General features: G+C 35.3%; 1 protein-coding gene across 1 annotated transcript in view; it reads left to right on the forward strand.

Annotated features, from left to right (window-relative positions):
- The window catches only part of TENM2 (teneurin transmembrane protein 2), a 3,844,234-nt gene that overhangs the window by 1,786,471 nt on the left and 2,038,212 nt on the right, over positions 1-19,551 (forward strand). Inside the window, exon 10 of the mRNA XM_067032280.1 lies at positions 737-782. The gene's annotated coding sequence lies outside the window, so the exon portion shown is untranslated. The remainder of the gene's footprint in view (positions 1-736; positions 783-19,551) is intronic.

Raw genomic sequence — 19,551 nt, forward strand, 5'->3', positions numbered from 1 at the left:
TTTTGAAAGATAAAAAATATACACTCATGTTGTGAAATTCCCAGTATTCCACTTTTCTTAGAACGTATTGAATTTGGCTGCCTGATTGTTTCTTCTAAATTAATGTAGACACATTTGGAGATGCAACAATTAAAGAAATAAGCAATAATTAAAGAAATATGAGTAAATGGGAGAGAGGAGTTGACCTAAATAAATAAGAGAAAAGGGAAAATTTGTTCATGTATTCCCTTTCCAATGTAGTCAAAGATATTTTTTTTAATTCCAAAATGAAATATAGATCAAAAGCTGTATTTAACTAAAACTCTAAAGACAAATGGATTCTGAAAAAAAAGGGAGCAGTCTAGGTTTGTTGAACAGATATGTACTGACCTATTTGGTCTATAACAGGTAAAATGGATGGTAGTAATAGCAAACATTAAAACAATTTTCAGAGGAAACTTCTGGAAGTGGTGGATATACTTATGGCATAGATTGTGATGATGGTTTCATGAGTGCATACTTATTTCTAAATTCATCAGGTTGCATACGTTAAATATTTACAGCTTTTTGTGTGTCAGTCATACCTCAATAAAATGGTTTTAAAAGAACCAATTTCAGCAACCTGTCAGAGATTAAAAAAGAAAAAAAAGCAAAGCTGCCAAGCAGCAGTTAAGTTTTGAAGAATTATATTCTGGATTAATTTACATCACCTGTAGGTATACTAACAATAAGTGCTTCTTGCTTTTTCTTTCTCTAGAAATGAAGAGTGAATGAAGGCAGGAATTACTGGAAGGGAGGTCAGGGTAAGTCATATCATGTTTATTTCTTACTTTTGAAGTGTGCAGAAGACATTGTATAAAACTTGTTCAGGAACTCTCCATGGCTCACGTCTCAGATAAATTAGACAAATTGAGTGTTTCAGGGGGAAATAAAATGCTTGGTATAACTGTGCTACAAAGAAATATACCACTTGTCCCTGACATTTTAAGACCCATGTTCTCTGTATGCAGACCACCTTACCGTTCCATATTGTTAGGTGGATCACTGCCAAAGTGGCAAAAGAAACTCTGGATGAATTCCTGTTTTAGAATTGTGAATCTAGTTATTCTGTGTATTTTTTTTCCTTTTAATTTGGTATGGCAAAGGTAGTGCTTAAATTCTCAGGGCAGTATCTAACTACGCATCTCAGTGTGACTCATATTCAAGTTCAGAAGCAAATGGTCACAAACTAGAGTTGATTACAATGTAATTGTGTTGTTGTATTTTAGCATCATTTAGTGTTTGCTTTTCTTTGAAATTTAAATGCATTTGCCTTTATGAAACGATAAAACATTTGCTACATTATAACCAATCATGTAAAATCAAAAGCCATAGTATTCTTACAGATGACTTATGCAGTATACTTTACCTCAGTGTGTGTAATAGGTAGACATTCAGAATTATCTTCAAATAGAGAGAATTCAGGCCAAAGTTTTTAATCACAAATTTCCTGAAATCAATGTCAATGAAAGTCAGAACAAATATCGTTTTATATATAGTAACTAATAAAACCAGGAGCTCCTTTAAAAGGAAAAAGAGAGGAGCAATCAAGGAAGGAAAAGAAGGAGAGGGAGAAGAAGAGAGAAGGGAAGGAAAGGAAGAAAAGTATGGCTGTAGCTTAGACTTATTTTTCCTGTTTGTGTATTCAGAAGTCTTAATTCTAGTAGACTCAGAAATAGTACTTGTTTTTGATTGTCAATGCCTTATTGAATCTTGCCAGTTTAATACTCAGCAGAATACTGGAGGTTTCGGAGGAAATAAGGTTGCACAAAAAAAGAGTGGAATTATGAGCCTTCCTTCATCTTCAAACAATTCATTTCCATATAGTCTTCTGCATATTGGGATGTTCCCTAAAAATTTGTTTTGAGAAAGAGAGAACTTATATGGAAATATGTTAATATCACTTAAATCTAGGTGGTGGATACATGAGTATCTGTAACATTGATTATTATTCTTCCCTCTATTTTTGAAATATGTCTTAAACATTAATGATTCAAAATAATTTTTTGGAAGTATCTCCACATGTCTAAAAAATGGTTTTAAACTTCATTCTGTGGCATGTCACCAACAAATTAATTGAGAATGAGTGAAATTAACAACATTTTGTCTAGTGGATTACTTTCATTACAGTGAGAATTTTTAATGGATGGGAAAGGGGGAGTGTTATAGTCACCCTTTGTGACTATAACATGTAGAGAACTCCATCAGGCCTGAACATTCCAAGTTTATACTACATTCTTCTTCCAAAAATAAATATTTTAGATGGGCAAGTAAACAATCAGAAAAGGACTATATTTCCAAAGCTCCTTGATAGCAAGTGTGACCACATGACTGAATCTAGACCAGTAGTACATATTTAGAATTTCAGGTGACCTTATGGGAACCTTCCTCAAGAGACAGCTGCTTCATGTCTTTGTCCTTTGGGGAGAAGAAAGTTCTTTTGACAATTCAGAGAATATCTCACTATCTCTGATGTTGTCACGTTACTTCATACTGCTTCCTGAAATGTGGATGTGGTATCTGGAATTCAATCTTGGACTATTAAATGTGAGTCATATGTTAAGTAGTGGGGGATTGGATATTTTGGATTTGTGTTTTTTATAAGCTGAAAAAGAACAACTTTATATACCATTTTAATTAATTTTATAGGAATGGAATTTCAGCTATGTATGTCAGGGCTTGGAAATAGGTAGCCCCCATTTCACAGACATTTTTTTAATGGAGATATTTTCACTAAACATTTAAATTGGATCTTCTCATGGAAAAAAAAAAGTTACGCAAAGCGACACTGAGTGCACATCCTCATATGGCCCAAATATTGTGAAACTAAGGAGCAAAATACCCATTTGGAAATGGCAGGAGACTCCGGGTTCCCGCTGTCCCCAGTCCCTCTAAATGTCTCCTGCCTCCATCATTCCACTCACTGGCTTTACCTGAATCCTTGCAGTAAGGAACTGTGCAGAGTCCAGACATCACCTGGACTTCTTTCAGATGCAAGCTGTTACTCGCATTCCAAGAAAAATTGGTATGATCCCCTCTGCAATTCCACATTCTGTGAAATACCAAAGTTCTCAAGGAGATTTCTGCAAATCCCTAACGAGATCAAGGTTTTTATGTTGTATCTTCATGCGATCTCTGTTCCTTACCACGTCCATGCAGACATGAAACTCATCTTTTTAATGAATATCCACAAGTCAGTTCATTCATACAAGCACAGTCATCTCTACAGCAGAGTTTCTAATAATAGAGCAGTATCATGTTCAGCCCTACCTAACAAAAACATATTTTTTATATTAGACTTTAAAGTTCTCCAGAAGCTTTCTTGTTGCCCTAAGTGGGGGTCATCTCTCTTGGTGTAAGGTTTTGCATTCCCTTGCCTGTAGGGTTTTGCATTCTCTCCTGCCTTCTCTCTCTGGTCCTCCCTTCTCTCCCTTCTGTTCTCTCATCTGCCTCTGCTATTTCAGAGGACAAACACACACTTCTCTTTGGGCCCATTTATAGCAGTTCTTCCCTCCTCTTGTTGTATTTGTTTCATCTTGGGTGTTTGTTTTCCTCCAGCAAAATGAGCTCATTCAATGATGAATGCTGGAAGCAGCTTTTAAGATGATATATGTACTTTTTTCTCCTTACCTCATCAAATACAGAGTCATAGCGTACCTTCCTATGCCACCAGTTACATGTATTGATTATGTATGTCAGTAGCCACTGTCACATGTTGTGAGATTTGAAGAAAAGTTTTGAATCCCTGCTAAAGGGACCCACAGAGGGAAAAACAATTTTTGTGCTAAGAAAATCAGACAGGGTGTGACCACATGCAGAGAACCACATGTTGTCTATCTCTTCACCCTGTGATGTTTGTTGAGAGGAAAATCATGAGATATCTGAAGAAAACATAGTTCCTAAAGAAATGTTATGTAAGAGAGAGAGTTTAAAACCTGAGGATTTACAAAAATGAATGCTAGACCTAAATATCTCACCTTGTGACATTCTGAAGATAGAATTTTCTATTCTATTTTTGCAGCAATGATTGGGATTTCTTAATCTTGTATCTCTAAAAATGTTCATTTTTACCAGCAGTGGAGGCAGCCTCTGCATATGATGATATCCATGTGTTGGCTATTGCAAAGGATTGTTTAATTCTTTCAACATGCAACCTTAGGGAACAGAAAGGAGATTTTCATTTTAAGTTATGTTGTCAAAGTCTGTAGGTGCAGTGTCTTTAGGGCAGTGAATCCTGTAAATTCAAATTTATGATTAGGTGACAAGTTGACATTGAGATTGTCCTTTCCCTGATCAAAAATGAAGGAAGCCTAGGAATTTTGTATTGGTGAATTTTGGCATGATCATTTGTATGATTTAGCTAAAAGCAAGTGGACTGTGTCTTTTTGAAACCTAGCATGATGTGAGGAATGCTGATTTAAGCCCATTGCATTCTCCATAGTGTTCTTCTAGGAACCAAGATAATGAAATATGTTCCATTTGACTATCCCTGCACAATGAAACAATCTAGCCAGATCGCAAATTAAGTAGTATATTGTAAATTATGTAGCATGGAATGCCAAAATAAGGCATGGCCACCACATGTAGTTATCCTGGAGTAAACACTAAGAGGATGTACAATCTCAATTCAGAAACTTAGAGGCTGGAGATGAGAGGAAGAGTTTTTGAAGGGTATTTTTACAGTTGAAATTAATGTGGTAAGCCCTAAAGTCCACACCCTATTGTCTAAAGACATGTAGTTAATATTTTACTGGAATATACATTACCTGGTGGTTTAATCCAACTTCTAAATTTAATACCAGTTTTATAAAATATCTAGTTAGTATAAATAATAGTTCATTTTTATGCACCTCCCAACTTATCAACTGAAGATAAGGGTACATTCTTTAAACCTACAGATCTCATAGAAAATTTGAGGGGGCAGCAAAACCTTAGGATGTTAAGGTATAGCTCATGTTGATATTTTCTTTTCTTTCCTCTCTCCTACATTTCTTCATACTTCCCTCCTACTTCCTTTCAAAATCCATGATTAATGCTCATTCTGTTTAAAAACAAAACAAAACAAAATTTGCTGATATGTCCTCATATTTTTCTTTTCTTTCATCCTAAGATATTTTTTCATCTCCTCTAGACATTTTTACTTTGCCCAAATGGCTTTTTGTTAGGAAGTAGGCATAAGTAGCGTGCTGTAGTTTTACACTTAGCTGGCTGGAATGGATATGTTGTTGATTTCTGGTAAAGTTGGAATTGCTTCCAAATATAAAAATGGATGGTATTGCTTCTAGCATGAAACACCTTGCAATAACTTTTTCTCCCTGTTCTTACATTCTTGTAACAGGATATATGTAAACTAGTGTCTGAGAGGCTCCTTAATATTATAATTGATGTGAAGGTTTAATTGGTTCACTTGGATTCATTTTCCCTTCTTTTAATTTCTATTATCATAGGGATAACTCTCACATGCTTGATTTAAAAATATATAATTGATTTGGTCCAAAATTATAAAAATTCTGTGCCCAAAAGCAACTATTTGATTTGATCCCTTTACATTTTCTTTGAATTATTCTAGAAGTCATTCAATACACTTCCCCCCACCAATTGTTGACTTTCACATTATCTTGAATTTGTTTTTTATACATTGAATAAATATTGATGAGTGACAGATTCTAATTTCTAGTCAAGTTTTTTCAAGTTTTACCTCTAGGATCTAATACATTAAAAGGAAATAAGTATTTAATTTCCAAATAATACATAGCTTTGCCAAATGTACTTCTTAGCACTAGATTTTTCTTTCCTCCAAAACTTTTTGGATACATTGGAAATTATTTTCAAAACTTCACTATAACTGACACCTGCTTTTGAGAAATTTGGAAGAGAGGAAGGCAAAGAATTTATTGAAATTCTATCTTGCCATTATTGTGTTAATACACTATCTGGAGGCATATATAGTTCATAGGCTGGAGCCCTGCTATTCCACTATGCTCCAGATTCCTACTACAAGACTGAAACATATTTATAGCAAGTTCCTTCCAGTATCTTGAGTAATAGACCCTATTGACACAGTCCAATAGAGACTTTCCTTCTCTTGAATTCTCTATTTAAAAACTTTTGTAATGCTGGAGCTCCAGTGCAGTTTAAACACATTTTTCCTATCAATAAAATGTCTGCTTTCTTCCAGACAGCTACTAGACATTGTTAAGTCAAGCCAGTGCAATAGTTATAGAAACGCATTCTGACATACTCTCTACAGTTAAAACTCATTAATTAGCAGAAATTTTAATCAAATTATGATTATAAAAGAAAGAAGTTTAACTTTTTACTAATGTCTTTAAATCACACCATAGATTTTAACTTGTGGATTCTCTAATATAGAAAACAGTTTAGCATTTTGACGTATAAAACAATAGGTACCCTGCATTTCTTCCTAAATCAAGGGCTCAAAACTTACCCTCAAATTCAACACCCCTTTGAGTTAGAGTTATTTAGAACTCTAAGGGCCTTCAAAATGTGCAGGTGTTAATGTGCTCCATAAAAAAGTAAGGTTTGTATCCTTTTTCAGGAAAGTGTTATAAAAAAGGCTTATGAAACATCCCTTCTAAGGTGTTAAGGATTTCACTAATAACAATGAACATATCCTGAAGAAGATTACAGAGAACCTTCAGTGCAATTATAAATCACAATAATAGTTGCATTAAAAAATTAAGAGAACATTGTCTAGAAATGGTACACTCTACAGGAATGCCTTCCCCACTCAATTTCTGAGAATAGAATCTCCATTATTTACAGTAGAGTTACAGGACGTTAAAGACTCAACAAATTGATGCCGCCTTATGCTTTTATTGAGTATGAATGGCAAGATTATCTATGCCTTGATTTTGAAAATAATTTGCAACGTTGTTGGCTTCAGGCCAAAATAAGGTAAGATACCTGTTTTGCAGTAGTTTTATCAATTTAGCTAAAAGTTGTTGGTTGTTCTAGGGAAGTCAGCATTGAAAGATAAAACAAGATAATAGCAGGGTTCCCTGGTGGCGCAGTGGTTGAGAGTCTGCCTGCCGATGCAGGGGACACGTGTTCATGCCCCCGTCCGGAAAGATCCCACAGGCTGCGGAGCTGCTGGGCCCGTGAGCCATGGCCGCTGAGCCTGCGCGTCCGGAGCCTGTGCTCCGCAACGGGAGAGGCCACAACTCTCTCCGCAACGGGAGAGGCCCGCGTACCACACACACACACACAAAATAAACAAAAATAAAAAACCACAAAATAATAGCAACAACAACAAAATAAACTATTAATACGATGACTATTAAAAAAATCTAAAGGAATATTGGGGAAAAGAGCATTGAAGTGGTCGGATTGCCAGATTTTTTTTTTTTTAACATAAATTCAGATCTTGTTCTCACGTTGTATTAATGAAGGAGCAATGAAGAAAAAGACAGTAACATATATGGCTACTAAATCTAGGATGTTTGTATTTTTCTCCCTTTTTGCCATTGAAGGAAACTGAAACATAGAAGACAGTTTTAAGCCTAAACAGAACTAAGCAAAATTTTGGAAGGCATAGCTTAGTGCAATAATACTTTATTTCTTCAGCTGTAGAATGGTCTTTGGCACAGTTGTCTGCTGTAGTTTGTTGCCTTTTCACATGGATACTTTGTAGTTTTGAACTAAGATTTCGAATGCATAGAAAAGGAGCAATATATCTACCACCAAATTGTGAGTACCTGACAATCAAAAACATCTCTGGATAGTTGAAATCAATAAACCATTTTATTTTTGAATTCATGAAAATATGTCCACCTTTCAGAGCTCTAAAATGATGGCAGTAATAGACAGCATATCACTTTTCTCATTAGTTGATGCCAGATTCACAGCAAATGACAAATTATCATCAATTTTAAAATATCAGAGTACAAAGAGTCAAATTCAGACAATTTTAAAACATTTAATTAGTGAGGCTTACTATAAAATTAACTTTTTTTGTGTGTGGTTCGCGGGCTTCTCACTGTTGTGGCCTCTCCCGTTGCGGAGCACAGGCTCCGGACGCGCAGGCTCAGCGGCCATGGCTCACGGGCCCAGCCGCTCCACGGCATGTGGGATCTTCCCGGACCGGGGCACGAACCCGCGTCCCCTGCATCGGCAGGCGGACTCTCAACCACTGCGCCACCAGGGAAGCCCCTAAAATTAACTTTTTAAAATTAAACCTGGCTTAAATCTGTTTATAAAACAAAAGCTCTTTAAATTTCTTTTACTTTCATCTTTTTCTATAAACACTGAACTGGGATATATTTTAATGCATTAGTGAAGTGGTGTCCTGATTGAAAGTTCATTTTTTCTTTAAAAAATAATCATCTATGGATGAAATGCACTGAGGTTTATGATCATAATGGGTAACACTTCAGCAAAGGAACCAATTCTAGAAGAAAATGTAGGGGTGAGGAAGAATGATCTTAGTAAAATAGAGAACCAAGTTGCTCTCTTCAAGAACATTATTTATTGTGATTGAAATAAGAAAGGAGAGTATTAATCAATGTTTCATGCAATTTCATTAATTTTGTCAGTCAACAAAATACATGTTTAGTAACAATTACATGCCAGAAACTGTGCACAGATTTAGGTGAGCAATGTTCTTGTCCTCAAGGGTGATGAGAAAGAGAAATATCCATTGTTCCAAATAGAAAGCAATTCTGAATAAGTCTATGTCTCCCTACTCTTTACGATCTCATTTGGGCAAGAAGGGAAACTAAGTATTGATGGGTTAGAATAAGAATGTCTGCAGGGAGGCAAGTGGTATAGAGAGTGATGCTCATAAATTAATCAGGGGTCAAGATGAATAGAGAACTATAATGCGTCCTTGAAGAACATGGTGTGGAATGTCTTTAGGAGGGAAAAAGAAATATTTAGAGAAAGGCAGTAGCATAGCTAGCTTGTTATCCAACCATCTAGCAAAATATCAATCCCTATTTCCCATTTTGGGATTGGTCTAATTTGACATAAAATTGAATTTAAGATTCCATTGGTATCTCAGTATTTTGCTTATTTATTATGTGTAAGCAGACAGGCCACATCAGTCTTTAAAACCATACTTTATTGATTCTGATAGATTTTAAATTCTAAAGGACATTTTTGGTGATGAGGAAACGATTTCAATCCAAAGTCAAGATACAAAATTTCAAATTAGATGTGGCAAGTCTAACATGGGGACATGTACTACGTCGTTGAACTTGAATGTATATTCAAGTTCATCTGTGCAGACATTTGGAACAGTATCCATTTTAAAAAGGAAAAAGGGAGAGCAAAAATATGTTGAAGTAATCAATGGCTGTATAATCATAGAAAGAAATTGAATAGTTTTGTCAGTATGTCAGTCAGAAACTAATTACAATTGTGGTAAAGAAATCACAGTAAAAGGAATTTCTCTGGGGAAAAGTGGCATGCAAAATAAAAGCATTAGTGTGACATACAGTTTACAGAAACTCTCTTTGTGGAGATTAAAGTTTACGTTTGTTGGCAGTACAAGAGGAACATGTCACACAATGTAAAAATGATCATGCCAGAACCACTCCTTAGTTAATGGCTTGATTATACATGCAATGATCGAGGTTAGATAGAATTCAATGTATATTTCCATCTACTGACATTAGCCAGAGGAGGTGCCTGCACACATGACTGCAATTATTTGAGACCAAAACGTGTTCTGTCATGAGGTATTTCATGGTGTGATACCACCAGGACCAGTCCTGTTGCTCATACAAGAAAAATGAACACAAATTAAATTCTTTATATTTTATTTGCTAATTATCATTTATATCCAGCCATGGACCCTAACATAGGCTTCCTGGATTCTCAGAAAATTGAGGCCTACTGAGAAAGTTAATAATTATGTTAGTAATAGCAGAATTAGTAGGAGGGATTGTTATAACATACATTTATTTGGCACTTACTATCTGAAGAACACTTTTTTAAAAAAATTAATTAATTTTTATTTTTGGCTGTATTGGGTCTTCTTTGCTGCATGCAGGCTTTCTCTAGTTGCGGCGAGCAGGGAGTACTCTTCGTTATGGTGTGTGGGCTTCTCATTGTGGTGTCTTCTCGTTGCGGAGCATGGGCTCTAGGCACATGGGCTTTAGTAGTTGTGGCTCACGGGCTGTAGAGTGCAGGCTCAGTAGTTGGGGTGCACAGGCTTAGTTGCTCCATGGCATGTGGGATCTTCCCAGACCAGGGCTTGAACCTGTGTCCCCTGCATTGGCAGGTGCATTCTTAACCACTGTGCCACCAAGGAAGTCCCTGAAGAATACTTTCTACGTTTTACTTCCTTTAATTCTCGTAATGTTGATAATCTTTATTTAAAGAAGAAGGAATGAAACTTAGAAAGGCTAAATAAATAAATGAATCAATACCCAGTGAAAAGCACATAAGAAATACGACCCAGGTTCAAGGGCTAGCTGGCCCTAAAAAAGAGGCCCAAGCCTCTTTTTTAGGGCCAGCTAATGTATCAAAGATGTCACAAGTTTAGGTACGATCCAGGTGGTCTTTGCAACTTGATGTCACTTCTCTTGGGTAGGTGCTGTTTTACAAAAAATTGCAGAGAGAGATTACAATCTAATGAAAGTCAAATTTAATTATCAAAGCAATAAAGATTTATTCATTTGTGAGGCTTTCTTTGGGGTTCTGCTTTCCTAATCATGTACATTAGTGCTAGTGGAAGTAGTTTTGAGGGTTAAATTTCTGACCAGTCTTAGTGATTGGAAAAAGATTTTTGCTCCTCCACTCTTGTTTTATATTTTGGATTTATATCACCATCCTATGAGAACTTACATTTCCAATATATGTACTACCATTTGCAGGAATATTGCAACCCTCAGGAGTTTGTGTCATAGTGTACTGGCAAAAACGTTTAACAACCAACTCTCCAGAAAGAAAAAGTGTGCTTATATATACATACATAAATTTATTATAAAATTTATAATGTGTAGGACAAAATTTACAGAAAGAAATGAAATATGCAATACTCTTTATTATAAATTCCACATGGCCAATTGATTCTTGAAGAATTTTCTTTGATTTTTTTCCTTAATTTTTATCAAACTCTGATATCTATAGCTAACTTACGGCTGCAACTGATTGATTAATATAGTAGTTCTGACATGAATATTGATTTTTATTCTAATTTATACTAGGGAGTAAGACAAAAAATACATGTGTTGGAACTTCACTCACATTCATCAGTGACTTGGGCAATTTCTTTGTCAAAATGAATAATAACTTCCAAATACTAAAAGAATATTGCCTCAATTTTTGTGCTATTAACAATGTAACAGCTACAGATGTGATGCACTTTGAAGTCTGTCTGCATTGTTAACATTTTAGACAGTATTTTCTTAACTCTAGACTAGGGGTAAGCCCAGTATTACCCACAGGGTAAATCTGGTCTACTCCCTGTTTTTGTAAATAAGGTTTGATTGGAACACTACTAAGCCTATTTCTTTGTATATTGCCTATGTCTGCTTTCACAGTATAAAAGCAGAGTTAAGTAGTTGCTATAGAGAATATATAGTGCACAAAGCCTAAAATATTTACTCTCTGGCCCTGTAGAGAAAATATTTGCAGTCACTAAAATGGTAAATCAAGTTCTGATTTGTAGTTTTTGCTAATTTTTGTAGTATGTGCTGTAGTGTAAATACTTCTGCTGTAAGCCCAAGAATATAACATAACAGTAAAAAGTAGTAAAGTAATTAGGAAGTTGTAGGTTGAATTATAGAATTGTATACCCCAGGAAAGACTTGATGAAGTTTTAAAATCTCTGGTACCTGCGAATGTCACCTTATTTGGAAATACAATCTTCGGAGACATAATCAGTTTAAGATGAGGTCATATTGGATTAGGTGGGCCCGAAGTCCAATGACTGGTGTTCTTATAAGGAGCAGCAGGGAAGAAGGTCATGTAAAGAGGGAGGCAGAGATTAGAGTTACGTTGCCAGAAACCAGGGAGGACGAAAGATTACCAGCAATCTCCAGAAGTGAGGAAAAGGAAGGATTCTCCCCTGGACCTTCAGAGTGAGCATGGGGACAACTTGATCTGAGATTTCTAGCCTTCAGAACTTGTGGACACCTTGCGGTAATTTGTTACAGCAACCCTACAAAACAATACAGAAATGTTGAGTTTGGGATTGTTACTTTTTTTGTTTTTCACATGATCAGTTTAACTATAAGTTTATATAATTTAACTTTTAATGATGGCTTTGTTGAGCAAAAATTTCACGAAATTCCTGAAAATTTAACAAAATCAATAGCAAATTTGGGCCTTTTCCACCACATCACTCTTAAAACAAGTGATAATGACAAGGTGGCATCCTCCTTTAGGGAAGGGAACAGATTCAGAGCCCAAGTTTGTTACCAGGCTTCCATGTTTCCAGAGCTAGTTTTGTAAAAGTGGGACACAGAGGTGAGAGATTTCAGGAAACAAGTAAGTGCTGAGATTTGCTGTTGAAGCTTTAAGTTTGGGGTCTTGATGTGCTTGAAAGGAACTTAAATGTGAGCCGAGTCATGAGCCTGAAGAATGAGATTTGATTTTGGAATCCACAGAAGAATATTGCTTCAACTTCTGTTATATTCCCTGCTTCAGTCAAGACTGGCTCAGGTACTATATGTGGTTAAACTATAGGGGTTAGTATCAGTTGGCGCAGTCTTGAACTGTAAAATGGAGAAGAAAAAGAAGCTATTATCAGCCTTAATTTAGAAATAAAAAAGGTTCAGGAATTTCTAATTTAATTATTCATTGCCTAATTATCTTATGTGTTTCCAAAGTGTCCTTTTTCCCAAACTGTGGAGGTGTAGCAAAACTTAGTAGCATATACCTCATAAATCGTATGGAACATTTAGTTTGTGTTGTAACCGTCTCCTCCTCTGCCAAAGTAATGCACATCCTATGTCTCATTATATTAAGCTTGAAGAGTAACTGCTAAATATTTAGTAATGGGAAGATATATTTATTACTAGAATCACAGTAACCATAAAAATACATTAGATATGCAAGTCAAGTTGAGTAAAAATTAAAGTTCTTTACCATTAATTTAATGAAAGTTGTGAGACCTTTCTCTCAGTTTTTATCCCTGTCTGTTCAGGAGGGAGAGAAGTTGATATTTGGTGTTACTGTGTAGTCACCTAACAGTTTCCTGTTCACCAACAGCTTCTAACTTCACGAGGTCAAGAACATTATTTCATATTCTGCCAATAACCATGGGGGATTCTAATCTATAGTTTATCTTCTCACAGGAAAGTCCTTTGGTTTATTAAGTACTGGGACCCTTGTCCTTTTTCTCCATTCCTGTGTTTAATCAATGATATAATGAGTTCATTACCATCATCTCCCAGTTTGTTCTCCCAGCTTAGTTTCAACATTTATTGAAACACTACTTCAGTTGCATCAACATTGCCTATTTTCTACACTGACTTCATAATGAGAGACCCCTGTCTTGTACCGCATATTGTATATTGCTCCTCTTCACTAATAGCAATATTATAACCCTAGACACCAAGCCCAGGTTAGTCACACATATTACGCATGAAATTGCATCACCTGTAAGTATTTTGATGCATAGAATGATAATGCTCCATCTCCTGGTGTAAATAAAAGTATATAGCTAACACTTAACATTTGACATTTTAAAATTAACTTGCACACTAATGAAAAGTGCTGATTGAAAAAATATATATATAATATACTCTGCCTTCAAATTGCACAGGCAAACTTCTGATATGAAAACCAAGGCTGAGAAAGAGATTTTTATTCAGAATTATTATCTGGTCATGCCACAGACTATTTCAAAGGTTGTTGAATAAAGGTGTCAGGGGAAAGTCTGATTGAATATTTGTATTTTTCAACAAAAATAGGAATAAAAATGATGGTACTTTTTATGTCATGGATAACTTGTGGTATTGTGTTTTTTATAGACTGAAATTTAATAATGGTATTCGTGTGAGAGCATCAAATTGGTCTTCATACTTTAATTTCCATTGATATATTAATTTCAGGACATTAGGAATAAGTAAATGCAAAATTATGCGCACACACACACACACACACATACACACCCAGGTTTCCACCGTTGCTCCAAAGATATATATTTTAATCAACTCTGTCTTTTGCTCATGTTTGGAGTGTATTATCCATTTAATGTGCTGGGCATGACTTCTAGGCCCTTTCCCATCATTTTCTTCTATGTGGAATGAGCTCAGAGGAAGGAAAGCTGCTACTTGATGAGACTGATACATATGTCCTTTGGCAAGATATGTTCCCCTTTGGCAGAAGAGGCCATCTTCAGTGTGAAGTGCAGATTCTTAGAAAATAATAATTAAATTCACCTAGGTTAAATATTAAAATAGGCATGATTATTAGCATCTATGTTCAAATTTAACTCTTGTAAAATAGCACAGTACTCTTCAAACATTATCCAAGATAAGTGAAAACACATGTAGACAAAAGCCTTTTATAAGGAAATTAGTAGAAGATTTATTTATAAGAGCTACAACCTGGAAACCATCCTTCTGTCTGTTGTCTAACAAGAAAAGAGTAGATAAACTAACTAGGCCATTTTTATACAGTGGCATACTATTTGGGAATTAAAAAGGAGCAAACTATGGATTAATCTCAGAAACATTATATAAAATAGTCTAGATGCAAAAAGCTATATTGTACTCTATGCTTCCATTTCTATGACATTGTAAAACAGGCAAAGCAAATCTATGGTGATGGAAACTAGAATAGTGGTTGTTTTGATCAAATTATTTGATTTTTGCTATTGAGTTTTAGGAGTTCCTTATATATTTTGGACATTAACTTATCAGATATATGTTTTGCAAATATTTTCTCCCATTTCATAGGTTGTCTGTTCATTCTGTTGATTGTTTCCTTCACTTTGCAAAAGCTGTTTAGTTTGATGTAGTCCCTCTTGTCTATTTTTGTTTTGGTGTCATATCCAACAAATCATTGTAAAGACTAATATCACGAAGCTTTCCCCCTATGCTTTATTCTGGAAGTTTTACAGTTTCAGTACATGTATTTAAGTCTTTCATCATTTTGAGTTGATATTTGTGAATGATGTAAAGTAGGGTTCCAATTTTGTTTTATTCATGTGGATATCCAGTTTTCCAGTTTGTTGAAGAGACTACCTTTTCTCTTTTGTGTGTTATTTGCACCCTTGTCAAAGATCAGTTGACCATACAAGCATAGGATCATTTCTGGGCTCTCTATTCTGTTCCTTTGGTCTACATGTCTGTCTTTATGTCAATCCCATATTGTTTTAATTACTGTAGCTTTGTAATATATTTTGAAATCAGGAAGTGTCATGTCTCCAGCTTTTTCTTCTTTCTCAAGATCACTTTGACTGTTCTGGGTCTTTTGTGGTTCCACATACATTTTAGGAGTTTTAAAATGTATGTAAAATATGCAATTGGTATTTTGATAGGCATAATGTTGAATCTGTAGGTTGCTTTGGTCAGTGTGAATATTTTAGCAACATTAATTATCCCAACCTATTAACAAGTGAAGTCTTTCCATTTAGCTGTGTCTTCTTTAATTTCTTTCATCAGTGTCTTGTAGTTTTCCACGTACAAGTCTTTCACATCTTTGGTTAGTTTATTCGGAAGTATTTTATTTCTTTTTCATACTATTGTAAATGAGATGGTTCTCTTAATTTCCTTTTCAGATGGCTTATTGTTAATGTATAAAAACAATTTATTTATTTATATTGATTTTATATCCTGCCACTTTACTGAATTTGTTTATTAGTTCTAATAGTTTTTTGGGTTTTTTTTAGAGTCTTTAGGGTTCTCTACATATAGTCTCATGTCATCTGCAAACAGATAATTTTATTTCTTTCTCTTTGATTTGGATTCCTTTTATTCCTTTTTCTTGCCTAATTGCCCTGGGTTGGCAAAAATCTTGAGCAGACATTTCTCCAAAGAAGACATACAAATGGCCAATAGACATATGAAAAGATGCTCAACATCATAAATTATAATGGAAATGCAAATTAAAATTACAATGAGATATCATCTCACATCTGATAGTATGGCTATCATTTAAAAAATAAGTGTTGGCAAAAATGTGGAGACATGTACACTGTGTACACTTGTGCAATCTTGGTGGGAATGTAAAATGGTACAATGCTTATGGAAAACAATGTGGAGGTTTATCAAAAATTTTAAAATAGAACTACCATATGATCCAGCTTATGAAATCAGGATTGTGAAGAAATATCTACACTACCAGTTCGCTGCAGCATTATTCACACAGCTAAGATATAGAAACAACTGAAGTGTCCATCCACAGAGGCATGGATGAAGAAAATGTGGTATGTACATAAAATGGAATGTTATTCAACCTTAATAAAGAAGGAAATCCTGCCACCTGCAACAACATGGTTGAGCCTGGATGACATTATGGAATAGAAAATAAGCCTGTCACAGGACAAATACTCTATGGTTCCACCTATATGAGGTACCTAAAATGATCAAACTCAGAGAAGCAGAGAATACAATAGTGCTTGCCAGGGACTGGCGCTGGAGGAAACAGGGTGTTATTGTTCAATGGGATAAAGTTTCAGTTACTCTAGATAAATAAGTTCTAGAGATTTGCTATACAGCGTAGTGCCTATAGCTAACAATATTGTAATTTGCACTTTAAAAAAGTGTTGAGGGCTTCCCTGGTGGCGCAGTGGTTGAGAATCTGCCTGCTAATGCAGGGGACACGGGTTCGAGCCCTGGTCTGGGAAGATCCCACATGTCGCAGAGCATCTAGGCCCATGAGCCACAGCTACTGAGCCTGCGCATCTTGAGCCTGTGCTCTGCAACAAGAGAGGCCGCGATAGTGAGAGACCTGCACACTGCGATGAAGAGTGGCCCCCGCTCGCCGCAACTAGAGAAAGCCCTCGCACAGAAACAAAGACCCAACACAGCCAAAAATAAATAAATAATTTTTTTTTTTTTTTTAAGTGTTGAGAGAGTAGATCTCATGTTAACTGTTCTTACTAAACAATAACACCAACAAAGGGGTACAAGCAAACTTTGGAAAGTGTTGGATATGTCTACTGCCTTGACTGTGATGATGGTAACATGGGTGTTTGCATCTGTTCAGACTTATCCAATTGTGCACATTAAGTATGTGCAGTTCTTTGTATATCCGTTATACCTCAATAAAGGTGCTAAAATAAAGAGTCATTGCTTTGAGTGAGTGGAGGGGACTGGCTGGGAGAGACATGAGGGATCTTACTGGGATGATGAAAATGCTGTAGATCTCTACTGGCATGTTGGCTACTGAATGTATATATTTGTTAAAACTGGTTGAGCTATATTCTTAAGACATATGCATTCACTCTGCATAAAAAGTAGTCAGATGCTTTGGAAAAAATAATGACTTACTAATAGTTATTTTTTAATTTATAATAATTTGCCTTTAAATTCTCTTGATTTTTATAACACAATTCTATCTACTATATCATTTTATCCAGTGGTTAAGAAAGCATGGATATTATCTCTACACTTAGGAAAGAAACTAAGTCTTTGAGGAGCCAGATGAACTGCTTGCATCATACAGTTCTAGCAGAACTAGAGATCAAATTATAATTCCTAGATCTCTGACTTTCACTGTAGTCTAGACGGAATGTGCTAAAATCAATATACCTCAGGTGCAAAGTAAATGGTAGGAACATAGAGCTCTTTCTGTCTGACTCAACCCACACCTCTTTTTACTTAAAACCTTGAGAACAAATGCAGCAGTGTCAAAAAAGGTTAATTTAATTTATATTCTGCTCAAGGTATGTATGTTAATTTAATGACTGTAGAGGTTTTTGTTGAGTGAAAGTATGCACAAATCCCTGAGCTAAGCTATTGAATGATTCCAGCAACAGAATTCAGTGGATTAGTGGTGACTAACAGTTTATTTCCTGCCTTTGGTGTAGAATATCATTCTTTTTAATTAGTTGAATCAAAATCCCATACATGTACATTTTTAATGTTTTTCTCTTTTTTTAAGTTATAATTTTCTATTTAAAATCTAAATGGAGAATTTTCACTGGATTGAAATGCAGTTCCTTGGGAAATACATATAGGAGCTGCCCAAGGTATCCATTCTCAAATAAAATCTTTCACTATATATTTTGATGCATAACAGAGGAAGCTCATAAATGTCTGTTCTTGCAGCATAAAAAATATAATACCCTACACAAGTATGAAGATATAGAAATACAGCATTTTTATATAAGAAAGTTAACTCTAAGAATATTGATCAAAGATGTTATGTTATAAAACTAAAGAAAAATATACACCTAATTTCATTAGTTATTTGTTCTAATACCATAGTCTTTTCCTAGTTGAGATATGTTGACTCCAGACCATTTAAATGATTGTTTTGTCTCTATGTATCATTTTTTTTTTTATTTTTTAAAACTAATTCTTTGAATATTCTTTGTAAATTAGGAAGTCTGCTAAGAACTTTATATATATATGTATTATTTCATTTTCTTCTTAAAACTGCCCAACAAGTTTAGTACAGTTACATTCGATTATTTCACATGTAACTATTGAGGCTTTAAAAAGCTGCCTTAAAAAAAAGTTGTCTCTTACTGCAAGTTAAACAGAGGGTAAACTGAAGGACCAGGATTTATACCTAAGCTGTTTGATCTCAGAACCCTCACTCTGAAATACTGTTTTATACTATCCCCTGGATAGAAACCTTATACATAAATAGAAAAATAGGAGGCATTTCCTGGGGAAATCTCCTTCTATCACTTCTTTTTTAAAAGGAGGGGAAGTTATTCGTTATCATATTTCACCCTCACTCCTGAAACACCACAAGCCTTGATATTTTCCTGGTCAGGATTTGTTTCAGTACATGTCTGTAATATGAGACACCAACTTAAATGCTGACCAGAACCCAATAAGTAACTGATAGGAATAAAGCAGGTCAGGGCACATGTATGAGGAGCTGTTGCTGTGGAGATGCACATGTGGGGTACACTCCCTTCGTCACTTTTGAAAGATGGGCAACAACTACCTCTTTCAAAATGGTTGAGGTGTTTTCCATAGTGGCTGCATCAATTTACATCCCCACCAACAGTGCCAGAGGGTTCCCTTTTCTCCACACCCTCTCTAGCATTTATCGTTTGTAGCCACTATGGAGAACAGTATGGAGGGTCCTTAAAAAACTAAAAATAGAATTACCATATGACCCAGCAATCCCACTCCTGGGCATATACCCTGAGAAAACCATAATTCAAAAAGATAGGTGTACCACAATGTTCATTGCAACCCTGTTTACAGTAGCCAGGACAGAAGCAACATAAATGTCCATCAACAGATGAGTGGATAAAGAAGATGTGGTACATATATACAATGAAATATTACTCAGCCATAAAAATGAATGAAATTGGGTCATTTGTAGAGATGTGCATGGACCTAGAGACTGTCATACAGAGTGAAGTAAGTCAGAAAGAGAAAAACAAATATCATATATTAACACATATTTGTGGAATCTAGAAAA

This window comes from Kogia breviceps, chromosome 4, assembly GCF_026419965.1.
Source record: "Kogia breviceps isolate mKogBre1 chromosome 4, mKogBre1 haplotype 1, whole genome shotgun sequence".
NCBI lineage: Eukaryota > Metazoa > Chordata > Mammalia > Artiodactyla > Physeteridae > Kogia > Kogia breviceps.